The 18,280-nt window shown below is 35.4% G+C and overlaps 1 long non-coding RNA gene, 2 other non-coding genes and 1 pseudogene across 3 annotated transcripts; 3 read left to right on the forward strand and 1 right to left on the reverse strand.

The window, feature by feature from the left end:
* Positions 1 to 580: 580 nt before the first annotated feature.
* Positions 581 to 4,293, reverse strand: LOC113722421 (uncharacterized; annotated as a pseudogene).
* A 9,731-nt stretch (positions 4,294 to 14,024) lies between these two features.
* Positions 14,025 to 14,109, forward strand: LOC113733539 (small nucleolar RNA R12). The gene has a single exon (XR_003459050.1). It is a non-coding gene; the product is annotated as a small nucleolar RNA R12 (small nucleolar RNA).
* A 182-nt stretch (positions 14,110 to 14,291) lies between these two features.
* Positions 14,292 to 14,384, forward strand: LOC113733567 (small nucleolar RNA SNORD24). The gene has a single exon (XR_003459072.1). It is a non-coding gene; the product is annotated as a small nucleolar RNA SNORD24 (small nucleolar RNA).
* A 1,171-nt stretch (positions 14,385 to 15,555) lies between these two features.
* LOC113729294 (uncharacterized) lies at positions 15,556 to 16,771 on the forward strand. The gene is made up of 3 exons (XR_003458125.2): positions 15,556 to 15,616; positions 15,738 to 15,807; positions 16,545 to 16,771. It is a non-coding gene; the product is annotated as an uncharacterized lncRNA (long non-coding RNA).
* Positions 16,772 to 18,280: the final 1,509 nt, after the last annotated feature.

Here is an 18,280-nt window from a genome sequence, read left to right on the forward strand (position 1 = left end):
CCACATCTGACGAGCAGTGGCGGTCAGCCCAGGGTTGCAATTGATTTTCTCTTTTTTCTGGTTGGAGCGGTTCAAGAAAAAGGTTAATCATAATAGCATGTGTTCTTCAGCTCCAGAAAGGAACGTGCATTGTTAATTACAACCAAGGCTAATTAATTAACTAGAGGATGTAAATGAATTTAGCGTGTGAAAACATTTCTTTCTTGCTTTCTTTCCCTTTTCAAAAAAAAAAAAAAAAAAGTGACCCAACAATTAATACAATACAATACAGCCCCAAATGAAGGTTCATTGCTTCGACTTTTTTTTTTTTTTTGGGTTAAATTTTCACAGGTGGAGGGACTGAAGAATTTTCTTGAGGTGGTTGTTGTAAATGCAGGGTCGCTCTAGACAGTGACGGAGCCAGGATTTTTTTTTTTGGGGGGCCAAAATTGAAATTCCATTCAAAGATGACTAATTCATATATATATATATATATATATATATATCAACTCTCATAATATAAACTAAAATTGAAAAAATTTAGGTCCGTCATTGGCTCTAGATGAGAAATGTGTCCGGCGTTCTCTATGCAGTACAAGCTGGCCTTGTTTTTCAATTCCCTACAACAAAATTTTAGCGTAGGGGTTAGTCAGTGACTCTTTCAATACATTAATGGAAGCTAAAAAGTTGCCTTACTACTGGAGTATATTATAGATAAAAGTTGAGTTTGGACTTTGGAGGGAGGAGACACACAAGTTTATGTTATGGGCAACATCCAAGTCGAAAATGTTGTCTTCATTCCCCCACAGTAGATAAATTCTCTGCAGTAATTAAGGAGGCATTTTCGAGTTAGCGCCACTAGATCACACAATATGGAGTAGTATTTTTTACAATATATATATATATATTTATATAGCATGGGCAACCTGGGAATACGCTGTGGGTGTAAACTCCTGGTCGGGGACAACCATTGCCTCTAGAAGCTCCGTTCTCTCTTTCCTGCTATGGAACATAGCCTGCAATGAGGAAAAGAAATATGTGAGTATCTTTTCCCTCCCTATTTGCGGCTACAGGATTGGATGCTACCCTTTTTAGCTTGGAAAATTAGATTTAGACAGAAAACAAGGGAAAAGGAAAGAAAACTTTTTTTTTTATTTAAATTCATTTTTGAAGGAAGACAAGGTTAAAGTTGCTCCTTGTTACTTGTTAGGGACGTTCAAATGGAAAGAAAATTAACCAGAGAGAGAGAGAGAGAAACGAAATGGAATGATGGAGATAGATGAAGGGAAACTTCAACTCATTTCTTGTGTTTTTTTTTTTTTTATATGTGCCAAATTAACCCACAAGTGTCAAATATTAATAACACTAAATGAGTTCAAAATCAATTATTTTCTCTTTTTGCCCTTGTCTCTCAATCCTATTTTCTTTTCTCACAGAACTGTACCTTCTTTTCTTTTCTTTTCTTTTATTTTTTTTTCCCTTCCTGAATTCCCAAACTCTTACATCTGACACTGACCTTAGATGGCTGACTGGAGGAAAGTTGGTAAGCATCTACCACCTTCTGCCTGCCCCCACAAAATTATGAAAGAACTTATCCTCAAAAGATTGAGAGATCAAGTTCCAAGTTCAAAATTGATAAGGAGTGGACACCAAAACTGTAGATCTACAAGATCGTCTAGGAAGTCGGAACCAATATTCAATTGCTAAGTCAGACATTGATCGTGCCACTTCGTGAGGTTAGGATGATACGAATTGATATTACTACATAATAAATTCAGTAAGTTTTGACTTAGATGTTATATACCCAAGGACCATAATTGACGCTGAATAAAAAGAGGCATATCGTCTTACCCGAAACCCAAAAAAAGGGAGGGAATTATTGTAAGATGATATAAGTAAGATGACAATTGGGACGAATGCTCGTCAGGAGAATGGACTGAGGGTGGGACAGGGCGGGGGGAATTTTTTCCCCATTAACAAATGGGGCAAGGGCAAGGGGAGCATACCTCTGCCCCACCACCTGTTAGAATATATATATTTATATTTATATAGTATTTAATTTAATTAATTATAAATTTATAATAATGATATTATTAGTTATAAATATTTTATAATGTATATTAGTATATATATAATATAATTGATATTATCAATTATACTAATAATCAACTATACTAATAATTATATTAATAGAAATTATTAAATACTTATACTAAATTTACCAATATATTTATAAAAATTTCTAATTACACTTAACATAATAACACATTTTTTCTCAGAAAAAGTACAATAATAACTTAATGATTGTATTTATTTAAAAAGTGAAAACTTGACTACATTAGTTATATTTGTTTCATCATGTTGGATTATATTCAAATAATTTTTATTTGATTGCTTTTATAAGTTTTAATTGTGAAATTAAAATAGATAATAATTTGATAATGTATTAATATTTTAGTATTTAATTATTTACTAAAATTTGAATATAATAAAATTAAATGACAAATTTTCATTAACCCCACAAGAGTACCCGTAGAAGAAGCGAGGCCGGACAAGAGCAAGAGAAGTAATTGGTAGTGGAACCGGTCCAGTTGCCATTCCTAAATATATAAGTATCACGTTTTCTAGTTTAATTTTGACAAGTCTAATAGTAACATAGTTGAATTGAGTTGCTGGCGTGCAACAACAATTTCTCTCTACTGGAGAGACATCGGCGTATAGTACTACGTAGTATCATGCATTCTACAATATCGGGGGAGACTCGTATGATAGACTCTTAAAACGGGATTTCGTATATAAAGGAGCTTTTGTTAGGAGCATATTTGGATAAACTAGCCACTGATGCAAGCATAATAAGGTTTAATTTGTTCATATTCAATCAAGTACGGAGTAAAAAAGTGCTACATTAATTATTCTAAATGATATGTCAAATAATCACCTATTCGAACACCTCCAATGCAATCTATCCTGTATTTCCAGTTGGGATAATCGAAGAGAAATTGGGACGTACTCAGAGAAATTGGAGAGAAGGCAACTCCTCCAACAAGCATGCATAGAATACAGGCAACTGAGATTGAATTGAAATACCATTAACCATTGAAACGCTTGCTGGCTAGGGGAACAATTATCTACTACCCTCTACCTGAAAAACCGTCATCTGCATCTGCTTTTGCCACTTTTTCTTTGGCCCAATCTTTAAGATTTTATTCTATTCCTAACATGAATATTACTAGTACTTCATCATATGCCGGGGATGTTGTGGATATAATACATCGATAAATTTGTTTAGAAAGTAGATCTGGTCTAAACATCATCCACCTATGATTAGGTATATTCAAGCTTTACGTCGTACTTGTATTCTTGCCATCACTATCACCCAAAAACACATCGATTATGATATTTGCATATTGGTAGCTGTTTAAGTTGGGAATAGACGTGTTTTAGAGGAAGAAGATATCAGCTCTGCATTTTACCACATTTTCAAATATTGGATTGATGAGATGGTGTAATAAATTTGGGGTTAAAAGACCATATCTATCCAAGTTTTTGTCAATTTGTTAAAGCAAAATTCTCCCGCCCGCTACCAGTTTCTCTATAGGGAAGGGATTTGGGTGAACATTCGAATAAGTAGCAAGAGCGAAAAGAATAAAGCAAAGTACCTGGAGAAAATCCTTAAAGATGAAATTAGGAAACCTGGAGAATAAGCTTGAGTAGCTCCCGATTGAAAGAAGCCGTCTGAGTCCCTGCACTGTTTCGGCAACAAAATGTCCGACCAGTTCGAGAACCCAAGCTTCTCCAATGTCGCCATGCTGATTGATTCCGTCAACTCCGGAACTGATCCGGACACAATCATGGATTCCACCAAGTCAGGATACAGTTTCGCCAGTTTGAATGCAATCATCCCTCCATAGCTAAACCCCACCACGCTGCACCTCTCCACTCCCAGCTTCATCAACCCTTTGGCCAAGCACTTGGCCTGAAAATCCGCCGTCCGTTCAGGTCTGCCGGTGATGGAGTCCCCGAAGAAAAGGAGGTCAGGGACGTAAACGGCGTAGTTTCTTGTCAAGCCCAGAACTTGGAAAAGCCACGTAAGAATGCCGTCGGCGAAGAATCCATGAATAAGTACCACCGGCGGCTTATTTGTTGATGGTCTTTGGTTTTGGTGGCTGACGACTTGGGTTGGGACCCAAAAATTCATGATCGTCCCCGGTTCGATCTCCACCTTGTGGGGTGTAATACCAGCCAGCTTCATCACTCCATGCACAATCGGCTTTACTATTGTAAACACGTTCACCATTATCTCCCAAGGAAGAGTGAACAAAGGATCAAGCAATGAGTGAGAGATGTTTTTTCTCACGAACAGGAACGTTAATTAACTTTTATGCATCTATGGATGTGTATATACATATATATATATATATATATATATATATATATGTACCTTGTCCAAAGTCAAAACCGAGTGTACCACACGACACCACCAGCATATTAAAATTTGAAAAAACATGTAATGAATATTCAATTGACTTTTTAGAAGTTGCAATGTGTATTATTTCACAATTCATGTTCCTTACCTAGCTAATAATACTTCATAGATATGGAAATAGCCCCATCAACCCAAACTTCCTAAGACCAGCCAATTTGCGCAACGGATCTTCTGTACCATACCTGTCTCACATCATGTCCCACTCCTTATAATCTTGCCAAGTGTCCCTTGATAAATCAAACCCTCAAACAATCCAACTCGGACCATGTTAAATTGATTAATCGATTAACCAGACAGAAAACTTAATCTCTTTAACCAAAATCACAATTTATCAAGGGAAAAAACCCTAAAAACCACGAAACCCCCTCGTCATCATCTCCACCGTGCGGGAGTGTTATCTCCCAAGAATCACTCACAATTCACCTATAATTGTCAGGTGTGGTCATGGGCTATTGTGGGTAAAGCGTGGAAGGGGGGATGAGATTGCGTTGAGCAGGTAATAGAGGAAGCGCATTATATTTGTAAAGGTCAGCAGCCAAACTGCAAAAGGCAAATTGAAATCAAACCGAGTGCTTGTGAGGAATCCCATATTTTGTACAAAAGAAAGCAGTACAAATCTACGCGACATACACTCATTATACTGTAGCATAGTGGAATATGCACAGGACGAAGCTCACCACCTATTCATTCAAATGCCTAAACCGATTGCAGCTTTTTCTTTTGTTTTTTCTTTAACAAAAGTTATGCTAGGGACTAATTAGAAGCCAAGTTTTGCATGTAAGCTTATTTATGAAAACAAAAATTGTTCTTCTATTTTCAAGAAGAGAAAATAGCAAAAATAGTCACAAACTGTTTGAAATTTTCTGTTTTGGTTATTAAATATTTTTATATGGCCAGAATGATCATTTTAGCATAGTGGACCATGTTTTTGGAATCTCTCTGGGGATCTCATGCATATTTGTCTGAGGATCCCGATGGTTTGGATCTATATCTCTGCTATTGTTTTGTAACTTTATGCATTGAATTATTTTTATCTTTATTTATAATATTACGCTTCATTGTTGATTGCTGGATAAATTTGTAATTCAAGGTCAATGTTTAGGAATTGTTCCTTTTGACTCTCGGCTGAGTTTTTATGCTTAATTTACTAATTTAGTCTGAAATAGAGAACGATGTTTTAATCAGCACTTATGATATTACACTTTTTCTTTAAATGAAAAATGATTCAGCTTTTTCTTGGATTACAGGTAGAATCATATTTGTGCATTGTTGTGGAGCCAAAGCTTCCTTTAACATTTCTCCAAATAAGTTTTTCAATGTTTTAGTTTGATTTTCTTCGTATTATGCATCTTGCAGTGACCAGCATACAAATTTCTTTTTGTTTTTCATCTCCTGGGGTCCATGATATAGGTCATTTGTTAGGTTTTGGGAGAATATGGAGAATGGTTTGCCAACTCATGAAATCCAATCATGTCGTAAATTGGACTTTGAAGATGTTGACTTACAGGAGATAAATGATAATGCCTTACCTCTTTGTATTACTGATGGCAATCAAGAAAATCAAAATTTTCTTCATCTGGCTATACCAGATGACTTTGTACCGAAACTTGGCATGAAATTCGATACTGAAGTAGCAGTTAGAAATTTTTACCAAAAATATGCCAAAGCATCTGGTTTGGAACTCGATTGAGTAAGGGAATAAAGACAAAAATAGTGATATGATGTTGGACAAGATTTTTTGCTGCTCCCATGAAGGAAAAAGGCCAAGAGACAAACGCAATATGATTGTTAAGTGTCCTCGTCCAGAAACAAGATGTGATTGTGGTGCAAGGATGAAAATCAGCTGTAGACAAGCTGGAAAATACCGTGTTGTGCAATTTGTTGCTGAACATAATCATGAGCTATCAACTCCGAGCAAGACTCATTTATTCAAATCTCATAGACACATAACAATGGCACAAGAAACTGAAATAGATATGGCTCGAAGTTGCGAAATTGCACCAAAACAATCGATTGAACTGATATCGAAACAAGTTGGTGGACGAGAAAATCTTGGATTTATTCGAGATGATTTAAAAAACTACTTACGATCCAAAAGATCTATACCAATGATGCAAGGTGACACAGGAGGAATCTTAGAGTACTTACATAGGATGCAATTAGAGGATCCAAATTTTTATTATACCATTCAAGTAGATAAAGATGACTTGATAACTAACATATTTTGGGCTGATGCAAAGATGAGAATGAATTTTGCTCATTTTGGTGATGTGGTTTGTTTTGATACAACTTATAGAAAACACAAAGATGGGAGATCAATTGCATTATTCGTTGGTGTAAATCATCATAAACAAACTACAGTTTTTGGGGCTGTTTTATTAAATGATGAGACAATTGGAACATTTGAATGACTGTTTGACACATTTGCTAAGACTATGATGGGAAAAATACCAAGAACTATTCTTACAGGCCAAGACAGAAGAATAACAACGGCTTTGGCTTCTCAATGGCCAACAACGTATCACCGCTTATGTATATGGCATATCTATCAAAATGCAACAATGCATCTAGCTGATGCCTTTAAAGATTTTCAAAATTTTGCGACAGATTTTAGTTACTGCATATATGACTATGAAAATGAGAATGATTTTTTTGAGGGATGAAGTAAAATATTAAAAATGTATGGTTTGGAAGACAACAAGTGGTTGAAGAAAATATTTAATATAAAAGAGAAATGGGCTTTAGTGTAGGGGAGAGAAACCTTTTATGCTGATATGACCACGACCCAACGAAGTGAGTCCATGAACAATTTTATAAGAAGTATGTAAATTATAAACATGACTTACTTGAATTTTTTGAACACTTCCAAAAGCTGTTAGATGATCGTCGTTATGATGAATCCGTAGCAGATTTTAAAGGCAGTCAAAGTACACCGACAATGACATTCCCGTGTAAGATTTTACAGCATGCAACAAGTATATATACACATGAAATTTATGAAAAACTTAAGGACGATCTATGCAAAGGGATTGATTGTAAATGAAAAGTTGATGATGAATTATGAAATCAAGTGATTTACAGAGTTACATCATATGGTAAGACTTTCCATCATCTTGTAACTTATGATTCATGCACGAATTCAATTTCATGTAGTTGTAAGAAATTTGAATTTGCTAGATTTTTGTGTTCACATGGATTAAAAATATTGATGACTCTGAATATTGAAACAATTCATGATGCATATATATTGAAGAGATGGACAAAAGCAGCTAAAACAGAAAATGTACATGTTTCCAATGAAAGTAGCTCGAAAATGGAGTTAAAGGCAAAATTAAATTTTCGTTACAAAGAGTTATCCTATCTATATATGAAGCTGATGATAAAAGCTTCTGAACATGATGAAGCTTATCAAATTGCTAAAGATGAATTTTGAAAAATGTCAGAACAAATGAATACATGTTGTCAAGGGAAAAAGAAAAGGAAAGAAGTGCGTATTGAAGAAAATAAAGTGTGTATCAAGATGTTGACACTAATCCATCTGAAATCGACTATAATAAAATAAAAGGTATCAAAATGAAAAAAGAGTCACTTACAAGTCAACCAAGAGACCAAGTAGTGCACTAAAAATGGCTACTAAGAAAAGCAAGTACAAGGTGAAAGAGAAGTTTTCATAAAAAAGATTACAGGTTAGACAATTTATTTAGTTTATGTGAACAATGCTATTTTATTGTTTGACTATAACCTTTTTTTTGATTACTTAGTTCTATGATGAATGATAAGCATAGAAATAATATTAGGATCCTCATTTATAATTTGGGCAAAAATTATTATTGAAATTTGAAAATAATATTGTTCATTCAAATATGGATTCTTCTACAATTCAAGATTTTGTTCAAGAATTACCACCACAGCAGGTATAGTTATTCGTCATTTTTGTCTTGTATAGCATAGTAGATATATAATTCATTTTAAATTTTTATTTGAATATTTTATTCTTTAGATGACTAAACTATATTAAAGATATATTTTTTTAATGATATTTTTAATTTGTGGTTGTCTCTCTTTAATTATATCAGGAATTTAGAATTCCAATAGAAGACATCTACAATAGGCGATATACTAAAAACATGACACAATTAGTTGCAAGTTTATAGCTGTTTGTTTATATGTGTGGTTTTCTATTTCTTATAATTTTCGGCAGACATTAGACTCTAACTTCTACTAAGATTATGATTTGATGTCTTCAAGTTCAATAGCATACCAGCATGCATCAATGAGTTTTGTCCAAGTATGAAAAAATCTTGATTAATTACTTAATCTTATATATATATATATATTAGTTTGATAAGTTATAATTATAATTCATTACATTTACTAACTTAGCATTTGTTTTTTGTAGGCACAAGAACTGGAAAAAAATAATGATACTGATCAACAAGTTGCTAAAGATGAATGATCAGTGCAAAAAACTTGGATGGTGTGAAGTTATGTAAAAAATGTCAGTGCAAAAATTGTCACGTATCGACAAAATTTAAAGAGACAACATTCTTTATTAGATAAAGAAATCTGAAACTGATGCTGAGAGGTGTCTGATGCCAATGGAAGACTAGTGGGTTGGTTTATTTTATTCAATCTCCTGTCTTCTAAGGAGATCAATGTGAAAACTGTGGAAAGCTTTTAAATCCTTCAGATATGATTTTGAATAGACTAGAGGAGAATAGATTTTCAAATATGTACAAAAATCAGGATGTAGGTTACGAAGATATAATGTGATATAAATATGTGGTACGGATGAGTACTGAACAGCTACAGAGAATAAGGCTCTTGAAGAGGGACTTACTCCTCAGGAAATTTGTTACAAGTAAATTTTTTTTTTTTAGTTTTGTGGGCTTACAATTTTGGTTCATTAGTTTTAAGTTTTTGAGTGTTAATTGTGATGTATGTATTGATTCTACATAGATGCTTAGTTCGTATTTTATTATTTGTCTTTTTCTTTTTGCATTTACTTTATGCCTATTATGTTGAGAAGTTATTCAATATCTGATAGAGAAAGTACAGTTCCTGTTATTGATTGAAAATTTAGGTCGCACTAAGAAAATTGAAAAGTTTATACATGTTAGATATGTAATAACTTGTTTATGATATTCAGATGTGATTATGTTGTTATACGCTGTTTAAAGCAGACAACTCAGGTTCTTCTATACCTGGCCGTAAGTTTATAGTACTCAGATGAATAGTTTGTTATATTTTGCAAGGAATACCGTGCAGCAACAAATTTATGCAGTTTTATGTCTGAAGAGAAAGCTACTGGTCTTGGTGGTTCATTTTCTGAGACACTTTCTGAAGTTAATAGGATTTTAATGACTAAGGATCATTGTGAGTATGCACCACAGCTGATCAGATATTGCAGAATTTCCCATCGACCATTTCTACTTCTACTAAATTGCTTGGGGTTCCTTTCTCATGAAACAGATGATCATTTACATTGCTCATTATACCAATTCAAATTGAGAATTGTGCTAAAGCTTGATCCGCTAGACCGTTGTTTACTAATGTGTTTACTTGCACATTTTTCATGTTTTCGAGTACATCAGTGCTCTAAAATTGATAGGTGAGAAGATGATATTGCAAAAGAATACCATATGAACTTATCATTTTAGATTTAAGATGTATACACAACTTTGTACAGTCTGATGACAAGTAAGAAGAGCTTCCCGAATCTGAAAACTAGATAACCAACTTATTTTAACATATATATACAGTTGGTAAATGAGTAAAACCACTAATCAGCAAATCAGTTAATAAAAGAATCAAAGACTGGCAAAATCAAAATTTTGTTGTGCAGTCTTTGTTTCGTGGTAGAGAATCTGTTTTTTGCATCTGAGCTTCCATTTGATTCTTTGGAGAATTAGTATTTCATGGCCACGTGAATCAATTGACATGAGGAACACTGCAGAAGGATTGTCCTCCATCTCTGATTCTTTTCCAATTCCACTCTGATCTAGTTCGCCTTTGACAGATAGAGATAGAACTTTGACATCTGGATATGTAAACATATGCAAATGATTTGAACCAGCTCCATCATCTCATCATAGCAGGGAATAAGAGTCCCAAAGTACTGTGACTATAGTTGCTGTATTTGATTTATGCCAAAGTAAGAGAGCCTTTGGACTTTTTCCCATAATGTTTGAAAGAAACTATTGAAATTCAAAAAAAGATATCAAAAGGTAGCCTCCCTTGCTGTTAATGTTGTACCATGTATATCAGTATATGTTCATAAACCAGGCCCTGTACACCTTTGCACCCTTCTCTTTAGCACATTCAGCCATCCAACTCACAGACTGGCTCTCATGGTCGAACATAGTCAACAGGGTCTTGTTCGAATGGAAAGGATAAGATTCAGCCAGCAATTTAAATGCAAATCCTTGACTAACAGTAAAAACAAGTACATACTCATTCTCAGGAATGTTCCAGTAATCCATAATTTTGCTTTTAATAACATGCTCCACAGTACCTTCCTCTGCACCCCCATGAAGTGCATGATTGCTCAAATTTGTAGAAATTTCCTTTAAACTAAATGCAGATGAATCCCAATACTGTAGCGTTTGAAAATAAGAAAACAACCAGTAACCTCAGTAATCAAGGCATACCTTTGCACCTGGATCACATAGGTGACTGTACTCATCATATCTCAATTGGTCAATTCTCTCTGAACATTGGAACTTTGGGTATAAAGTCAAGAACTTATTGAAGGCTTCATTAAAGTCAGGAATGAATTCTTGAGAGTTGATGGCTTTACCTTACGTCACTCCTCCTCCTCCACCCAAGAACCTTTTCCTCTCCAGCTCTTCTTATCCATCATCAAGGTTGTACGAGAATGATATAGGCTTCGATAGTGAAAGATGCATTAACACGAATCTTTCTTGGTTTCTCTAAAACCAATCTGATGACTTTCCACAACGCAGAACAAATTCAAGAAATGAAAATATTTTTCTTTTTTTTTCAATATCAGTAATTTATTCTTTGGCTGAAATATTCAAGAACAAGAATAGAATAATCTATATGAGTTTAGACTTGGTTTAAAAGAGGAGAAAGGGCAGCAACAGATCATCAAATTGTCTGTTTGAATGGTGAAGATGATGAAGAAAGGACAGAGGTTATTTGGGTTTTAGGGTTTTTTTCCTTGATAAATTGTGATTTTAGTTAAAGAGTTTTTATTTTACTTGATTTTGGTTAAAGAGATTAAGTTTTCTATCTGGTTAATCGATTAATCAATTTAACATGGTCCGAGTTGGGTTGTTTGAGGGTTTGATTTATCAATGGACACTTGGCAAGATTATAAGAAGTGGGACAGGATGTGAGACAGGGTGTGGTACAGAAAATCCGTTGCGACCAATTTGTGTTCCATGAGCAAGCTTTTAGTCCTATTTTTCAGGCTCTGCGTTCCTTTGTTTATCACTTTAGAGAAAATTAGTTACTGCGTTTCTTCCTTTTTGCTTCTCCGTGTTGAATTGGTCAGTATCTTCCTCATAAATTCGGCCATTGAGTTGTTAAAAGTTTACGAATGTGATTCGAAGACAAACACAAATAGCGACCAGGCCAAATATGATGATCAGGTACACACTAGATACTTTGTTGCAGTTGTACCGTCGTCTCATTTTTCATTCACGTGGGTTTCTCAATCAAATTTTAATACGGAACTCAACTAGCCGACAAAAAAAGGACTGGAAGAAGCACAAAATAGGCTTTCGACTTGGTGAAAAATGTGAATTGAATTGTCCATAAATTGAACCTCTTACTTTATGCTCAGATTACATCTGATGATTTATCATGTAAACAATTTCCTTCACCTTGATGTGACCGTATATTCTAGAAAAATATATCGATTTAATTTTTTTTTAAAAAAAAGACCTTGATTTGCTGCACCGGGAGCATTGGTTGCTGTTTTGTGACACATGTAAAATTAGCAAATGTCTTTTTACACAAATTTGATGTGCCTATCCCAGCCTTTGTGTAATGACGAGATAATTCTGGACGGACGAGGTGATTTCTGGACGGACAGACTCACCTGCCAAAATACACTAAGAGGACCGGGGTCTTGTCCCTCAATCTCATTTCGATGCTAACGTCAATTATAGTTCAGGAGTTAAAAGTACAAGTGATTGGATAGTTTGTGATGTGTGTGTAACTTGTAGACGGTGAAGAATATTTATAAAGGAGAATTTAATGGACAGGATGTGACACCTATGCATGACTATGGTCAGATGACAGGCCATGGCGGTGAGCTCAAATATAACTCTGACCATTACAACGGTAGCGGTCACATTAACATATCAATCACTAGTCACCTCATCCGCCGAGACGTCAAGTGTAGAGCTGCAAACGATTCGAGCCGCTCGAGTCAAAGCTCAAGTCGAGTTCGCTCAAATTCAAGCTCAAGTCGAGCTCGAGTGGCTCGTTTATAAATCGAGTCGAACTCGAGCCATCCTCAATTAGGCTCGTTAGTTCATCGAGCCGCTCGACGAGCTTTGTGAAATTATAAAAATACCCTTATTTATATAGTTAATTACTAAGTTATAACATGGGAATTGGGATGGAATTCGACTTCGAGTATCAGACAGAGGCTCGCTCATAGCAAAAATTACTTTCCCCAATTCCATTTCTTATTACTTCTCCTCTACCGCATCTCTGTTTGGTCTTTCCTTCACACCTTCTCAAGCCCTAGCCATCGCCGCCGCCACCCACGAGTGCACCACGCTGACCACAGCCACCACCGCGGCACCGCCACTGCTACCCTTCAGGCCTCATTCGACTGCAATTCGACTTCATTCGAGAGAAACCTTCTTCCTCTCGAAGCAATTCAACTACAACTCGCCTTCGTCATTGGCTCAGCTGTATTCGGACAGAGGCTTGACTTCCTCCACGGTGCGTCTTAAGGACTGCTAACCATCCCTCTTCCTCCACGGCGCATCTTAAAGCCCTCAATTTGATTTCCAATTTAAGGTTGGTTCGGGCCGTTCGGCGTTCCTTCCCCTCCTTCTTCCTTTCTCTTGTCTGAAGTTTGTTGCTTCCCTCTAGTTAATTTAACTAGTATTTTAGCTGGAATAGATGCTGAAATAACATTTTTAAGCTCAAATTATTGTTTTTTTTCTTTTTTTTGCATACCTGCGTGTGTTGTCTACCTATGCTTTTAGGATTTTTTGGTGACAAGGATACAAAATTTTTTTTTATAATTTTTTTATCTACTGATTTTCTTATCTTTTGATATATAGTTTTGGAAAATAACATGTAAAAACTATGAGTTTGTTTGGATAGAGAGTATTTGGTTTGCAAAATTTATTCTCACAAATCCCAATCACCTTTTTATCTTCCCAATCACCTTTTTATCTCACATACATCACATCATAAAAAGTGCTACAGTAACTGGATCAAATAAATCATCCAAATAAATTCTTATCCAAACAAACTCTATCTTTTCCTACTTAAATTGATTTGCTACTATGTCTTGCTATGGCAAAGATTTGAGCCCAGTTGGGGTAGTGGTGGTGAACTGGTGATCATGGGAGTGATGAAAAAATCAAACGGATTCCCATTTATCATTCTCCGTAAGAATGATAAAAAACCACCAGCTACTTCTGACCCCACAACACCAGCATCACTTGTTGCTCATCTCCTACCCAGCCAATCTACATAATTAATGATTTTTATGCATGTTAAGCAGCATTTTTTTAACTTTCTCGTTTTGAAATCCGTATTAGCGCTGAACAGATGACATGATGCATCTGAGTGGAATGTTCCGGCAATTTTTCAAAAATTGAAAGAGAAGGGCCTGTGATGTGAGAAATAGATATTTGCTACTCTTGATGGGTAATTTATCTACCCACCTGATGATTTTCTATCCACCAAGATCTCTGAGGCCTGCTGCTCTTTAAAATTTGTTTTACGAAACTTCTGCACCTCAATTAGCTCTCAAGTATCCTTGAATGGGTAAAATTCCATATGCAATAGAAGATATGAAGTCTTTACCAGGGAAACCTACGTATACTTCTTCAGATCATTATTTTGTATCTCACAACATATGTATACTAACATAACCAGTTGTAGGTTTGTATCTCACATATAAACCCCTATTTGTAAACTGCTCTGTATGTATTTTTTTTTAGTTATTTATTGGTCCTGTAGGTTTTTCTGGGGTTTTTCATTGGACTTGTCGGTAGTATAACCTGATGAAAAAGCAGGGGCTTGAGAAATAAATATTTAAATGAAGTTTGTCGGATAAAAACGCTTCTAGATCGCAAAGCAAATGATGAAGACAGCTTTATTCAAGCAATGGTTTGGAAGATAAAAATGAAATTTGACAAGTATTGGGGTGAGTGTAACCTGATGATGTCCACAGCAGCTATCTTGGATCCTAGGCTCAAGATGCGAGTTATCAACTACTACTTTCCACTGATATATCCTCCACATGAAGTGCAAGCGAATATAAATAAAGTCCGGCAAGCTTTGTATGATTTATATGCCGAGTATGTGGAAATGCATGTTTCAAGTTCAAGAGATTCTGGAGCAAGCTCTCAAGTATGGCAAATGAACCAGGTAGCAAGAGTAGCAATAGTTCATCCTCTACAATGACACATGTTACTGGAATGTGTGAATTTCTATCTCACATTGCTACTGTGGAACCCGTTCAACCGGAGAAAAATGAGCTAGATATCTACTTTGAAGATGGCCTTCTCAGTGCTACGGAGAAGTCAAGCCTGGATATTGTCAACTTAGATGCTTTGAAATGGTGGAAAAGCACAATAAAATACAAGATTTTGCCTAAGATGGTTGCGGATATTTTAGCCATTCCTGTTAGCACCGTAGCTTCGGAAGCAATATTTAGTGCTGGAACTAGAGTGCTTGACTCCTACCGTGCTTCTTTAGCTCCAAAAACTGTAGAGATGTTGATGTGTGCTGGGGATTGGTGTCGTAGGCTACACGGGGTGAAGAAAAGGGATAAGGTAATTATGTTACAAATTACGTTTTTCATCTATTACAATATGTTTTATAGTTGGCTTAATCTTGATCTTTTTTTTTTTTTTTTACTTTGCAGAAAATGAAGTCAGCACAAGAGATTTCATTGCCTATTTCTTGAACTTTTTCATGTTTTAGGTAATCTATATTCTCAGTTTTTTGGCTGCTGGTTTCTTTATATGTGTATATGATTTATTTGGTGGCTGGTTTCATTGCAACTAAAATGGAAGTTATTTGCCTGATTTTCTTGGCTGTGCAGCAGCTGCAGCTTATTGGTGCATTATTGGCTGTAGGTGCGTTTTTCCACCTACATTTTCAGTACCAAGATTGTAAGCTTCCAATTTGTGCTGCTTGTCAAATTTTCTTTTGAGTTCTATACGTGTCTGGCTTAGTTGAGTATTTGCAGAGGCATGCAATTAGAAGTAAAAGAAATTTTCTCAGCAAACAGGCGTGTTTTGGCTAAGTTATTGCTGAATGTGCATTTGGTTATCAGATACTGTGGATTGGTCAAGTTATTGCTGTTTATATCCTTGTTAGGATAGAAATGGTGTTAGCATTGAGTGTGCATGGTGCTCGTTTGGATTCCTAGTCTGATCTAATTCATGTCGCAGATGGTCAATTTTTTTCAATGGAGATTTGCTTAAACAAAATGAATTTTTTTGAGAATTGCGCTTGTTAGTCTTGGTGGGCTGTCCAAATTTTAACTGTGGCTTCTACAAAATTAGGATGATCAATATAAGCTGCTGATATGACTAACTAGTTTGCACTCGAATGTGAATGAATTTCTCCTCTAAATTATAAGACAGTTGTCCAGTTGCTGTGGATTGTTTACAATTTTGATGCTCAGGTTTTCCTCCCCTCTCTGAGTAAAATACTTGCTTTAAGCTGTCTAGTTAACTTACAGAGTAGATTTTCCTCATTCAACTAGGTACTAGATTCAGTCCCCTTGATTAGTTTAGTTATATGTTCAGTGAGTACAGGTCTGAAAGAGCAGCCAATGAATGCTAGTGATGTTTTTGTATAGCTCCTTGATTGGCACTTATTTATTTTTGGATGTATTGAGCAGGTTGGAGCTGGGACTATGAATCCTCTGACATTTCTAAGAAGAGAAGAAGTTCGTGACTTCAATGACTTCAATGACTGTGCTTAGTTTGTAATTTGTAATTCAATAAGTTTCTGTAGTAAGAAGTTCTTGGCCTGCTTTTGGTTCTTATTTACTTATTTTTTGATATTAAATTTTGTGACCGAGAATGTTGAACTTGTATGAAGTGTTGGGCATTTAAATTCTAGAAATATGTGGCATGTATTTCTAAATTTATGATTGTATTTAGTGAAAATTTTGTAGGCCTTTTTGATTATGATAATGTGAAAAATTATGGTCAATTATAGGCATGAATTGTAAGCTATGATTATGCTCATAATTTGGTTAGGAATTAGTTGATAAAATGATTTTTTTTGTTACATTAACTCCCAAAATTCGAGCTAACAAGCCGTTATCGAGTCAAAAATTCGAGCTCACAAATCGAGCTGCTCGCGAGCCAGAAATCGAGCATCAACTCGCGAGCCTTAACGAGTTAAGCTCGAGCTTAGCTTTTTTTAGTCAAGTTGAGCTCGAGCTCAATTTTTATAGGTTCGTCGAGCTCGAGCTCGAACTAGAGCTCGAGCTCGAACTAGAGCTCACCCATTTTTAAGTCGAGCTCAACTCGATAAGTCCAAAACTCGACTCGACTCGACTCGTTTGCAGTCCTAGTCAAGTGTCGAGGTCCATAACCATGCTCGAGGTAAGAGTGGAGATAAGCTTATTAATCGGGACGATCCTTCACCTCGGATAGGTAAAGACGAGGTCCTTGAAGAGAATAAAGAGCCGAGGTGGTACCCACATGTACCTTCAGCTAATTTGACCAGAAATAGACGGAGTAAAGAAATTTTCACTATCGATTCACTCCCGGGCAGGAGAATGGATCTTTTAATATGGTTGTATTGAAAAGTATACATCGAATTCAAAATACAAGTCTAGTCCTAGTAAATGAAACATCCATCTGATTCTTTTCTATTGGAGTTATCCTCCGCCTTGATTTGTCAATCAGCACAAGTTTGAAAAAAAAACAATACAAGAAGTACACTTTGCAATAAAATATGTACACTTTGGACAATAGTTATTGACTTTTCAAAACGAAGAAAAGTTTAAACCGTTCAAAAGTTGATCAATAGGGTGAGTATATTTTACCCTTTTTTTTTTGGGTATGGCTTTGTAATTATGATTGATATAGTACGTATTAGACAACAGATCTCTTACCAAGTTCATCATAATTGCAAAGGAAAGACAGACACAATTTTTTGGTTTTTTTTTTTTTTCGAGAAGCGGGGCTCTGTTGCGGGTAGAAAAGTAACTCCATTTTCAGTCTTAAACACTTGAGCACATCTACTACTAGTTTTCTCAGAACGAAGACTATATGATTTATTGTTGTGCAGCAAATCGAATTAATAACTCGCTGTATTAGTTAGTGAATTTTTTCTGTAAAATGATTTTTTTTAGAAAAAAATTCTTTTTAATATAGTAACTTCTTGACCAAAGAGTAGATAACCTACAATGCACCCCAGAAAGAGTTAACATAATAATACTACATGATGGTAAGAGTTGTTGAAGTTTATGTGGACGCAGTCGGATATTGAATCAAAATTGTGTACAGATTTCCAAATTATCCTAAAGTGTCGTACCACTACAACTGTCCAAAATTACGGGGTATTGCTGTAGCATTTCGGTTTTCTTGGGCTGCCAGAATTGTCTAATATACATGGGAA

The sequence above is a fragment of the Coffea arabica genome, chromosome 2e, assembly GCF_036785885.1.
Source record: "Coffea arabica cultivar ET-39 chromosome 2e, Coffea Arabica ET-39 HiFi, whole genome shotgun sequence".
NCBI classification, from domain to species: domain Eukaryota; kingdom Viridiplantae; phylum Streptophyta; class Magnoliopsida; order Gentianales; family Rubiaceae; genus Coffea; species Coffea arabica.